Source organism: Apteryx rowi, unplaced genomic scaffold, assembly GCF_003343035.1.
Source record: "Apteryx rowi isolate R43461 unplaced genomic scaffold, aptRow1 scaffold_45, whole genome shotgun sequence".
Taxonomy (NCBI): Eukaryota; Metazoa; Chordata; class Aves; order Apterygiformes; family Apterygidae; genus Apteryx; species Apteryx rowi.
This window is the reverse complement of record NW_020450705.1, coordinates 3,667,306-3,670,118: the sequence shown is the minus strand read 5'-3', so window position 1 is coordinate 3,670,118 and position 2,813 is coordinate 3,667,306. Positions and strand designations below refer to the sequence as shown.

Below are 2,813 nucleotides of genomic sequence, written 5' to 3'. Positions count from 1 at the left end.
TGTAAATCTGCTTGTTTTCAGTCTTATGTCCTTCTATGAGTGGAGGGCGGGGGGAGAAATGTGTTTGAAGTTCTTTTCACCATGGATCTATGCAGTTTCTGATAAGAGAAATATCTCTGTGCGTTCTGGAATGTTAATTCTGCATTATGTTGACAAGATGGACTTGTTCAGAAAGGATACTGTAGCCACATGCGCTCCTTGAGCTTGCATGGTTCTAGTGAAGTTGTTACAGGTTTTCCCCAAGAATATGCAATTACAGGCCTCCATGCCCACAATGACAGCTTCCTGAGACMTTTCCCAAACAAGAAAAGCAACACCTAATTTCTTGAGAATCTGTACGGGAGTGCTCATTGGGCACCAGTCATTACAAATTTGTTAGCAGGTTGGCGAGGGATTTGGGGCTGTAGTATAATAATCTGACGTTTACAAACTTTACTGTTTTTCATGCTTGCAAAATAACTTTTATCTTCAGATTAGACAGGTGGAGTTGGTTTGGATAAAATCTTTAATTCTTGCTTCTTTGGCCAGGGTGTCTAGATTAAACCATGGTTCTGTTAAATAAGTTGGCATATCAAATGTATTGGTTGCTTTTTTTATCTTTTTTTATTATTATTATTATCCTATTGAGGATCTGRCTGTTTTATTTAGGGTTCCACAAGAGAGTTGAGTTGCATATCTCATTAATAAAAGATGAGTTTCGTAGCATACTTGTGGTTGTCAGTCCCCTCTGCTGCTTTTCTGTTTAAAAAAAAGAAAAGAAAAAAAAGTTTCAGCTGCAATTGTAGCTGTCTAGACTGAGATTACCTGGGTGGAGAGAAAATAAACTTGATACACAGGCGGCACTAGAAGTCATTTAATCAGCTCTTTCAGTTTTTCAAAACTTAAATTTTTGTATCATTTTAATCATGGAAATTAATAAATTCAAGATGGAGGAATCTTGCCTCACAGAATAGAAATACAAGATATGAGTCTTCTGGCAGAGATCACCCAGCACACTTCCCCCATTCCAAGAAGTCAGGAATATTGTAGGAATCGGGAATATTGTAGCAGGTATTCCTGGCAAGAAATTTTTGAGAAGCAGTATGGCATATTATAATGGCTAAAGCAAATTCAGCTGTACAGTCTGCTAATGGAATCAGTAGTTTTGTATTAGTGTTTACAAGTTTCAAGTGCTTTGAACATATAGTAAATATAAATAACCTACCAGTGTTATTTGGGAATAGAAGTCACTAAATGTCACCAGCAGCTAGCCCATATGGAATAAAATAGTAACTGGGTCCCCTGCATCTGCTTTCCGTTTTATTCTTGGTGTGCCAACTGAAGCTTTCAGGGAAGTAAGGAAGTTGTCTCAATCAATAGTCTAGGTGTTGCAATAATGGGTATTTGCGATGCAGTGCCTGTAAAATTTACCTGCCTGCATCTTTTTCTTGCTTCAGACAAATAACAGCCTTGAGGTTCTTTGCCTAAAACTGTAAAATTTCTTTTTGAAGTAATCATTTTTCTTTCCAAGTATATATGGAAAATACCATACAAATGTGGAGATAGAGGTTATTTAACAGTGTCTGTTGCAATCAGACTGTTTAGGTCCAGTAAATGGAGGGCCAACTGAAATAAAGTTGCCTCAGAGCCTGCAGGGGTCTGTCCTTTTTCCATTTTTGTTCATGGCTGTCAAGAGGTTGCTCTTTGAGAAAAGTTGGACATTAAGAGAAATAGCTTGTTCTTATCAGCACTGCTACTGCCAGCTCCAAATTATGCACTTCAAGACATTGTAATGCCTCCTAGAGCTCCTCTGCTCTTTGATATTATCTAATTAGTGCGAATGAATGTCAATATTGGAGTAGGTTGATGATGGGAGGAAGGAAGTCCAGGCTAATCATCTATGAAGCATCTCATGATAAGGTACCAAAATAGGCAGTAATTATCTGGGGGGGGGGGGGAGTTGCAGAAGAAAATGAGAAGCTGCTCAGCAGGAAACCATGAAAACTGCAGAAAGCCTGCGGGAGAGTCCAAGCATGTGTGGATGTCCAGGAGGAAATACAGCCCCATTGTTTGTGGAGCGCCTGGCAATGGGGTGTTGCGGTCCAAGAACAGAGCTTCTAGGCATTACCAGCACCCAGATGGGGCACTGAAACAATTCTGGCTTTGCTGAACTGGCTTCCCAAGAAGCACTTGTCTGCCCTCGTAAAAACCACAGGACTGACTCATCTAAATGCTTGCCGATTTTTAACCCCAAATCCTTTCAGCTTCCTGAGCGTTTTCAAGCTGCAGGCAGCAAGAAGGTAATGTCTCATGAGTCGCTGGATGCGCAGTGCCAGAATGAGATCGTGAGACTCAAGCTGGCTGCAAAAGAAGGCGTTAGACGGAAGGGGGTGCTGCGGCCTTAGCGAGCTCTCCCCTACCCCTCCAGCAAAGTGTCATAAGCCTCTGCAGGAACACAGAGTTCCCCAGCATTCAAGCAGCTTTATTGGCTCCCGAACAACCTGGAAGAAAGAAAACTGGGCTGCCTAGTGTGGGGCTGCTCTCTACTGGTGCGGCAGCCAGACAGGGTGCCTGTGTCTCCTCGGCACCAGCGCCTTCCCTGACTCACGCGTACCCTGAGAACTGGGGTGTTCCTGCTCCTGAAAGGGATGAGAAATCAGAGGGTCTGTTTTTGGCTGAGCGAGAGGCAGTGAGGAGGAGTAAGGTAGAGTGAATGCTTACAATTGGGCTCTGTTTAGAGAACTCCCATTGCTTGGCTTTCTGCTGTGTTGAAGCCTGTTGTGTTTGCTTTTGCGAGTTGTACTTTTCCATAACGTGCAAATTCCTTTGCCTCG

The 2,813-nt window shown here is 42.5% G+C and overlaps 1 protein-coding gene across 1 annotated transcript in view; it reads left to right on the top strand.

The window, feature by feature from the left end:
- The first annotated feature begins 2,492 nt into the window (after window positions 1-2,492).
- The window catches only part of SOX13 (SRY-box 13), a 45,408-nt gene continuing 45,087 nt past the window's right edge, over window positions 2,493-2,813 (top strand). The window contains exon 1 of the mRNA XM_026077304.1: window positions 2,493-2,683. The gene's annotated coding sequence lies outside the window, so the exon portion shown is untranslated. The remainder of the gene's footprint in view (window positions 2,684-2,813) is intronic.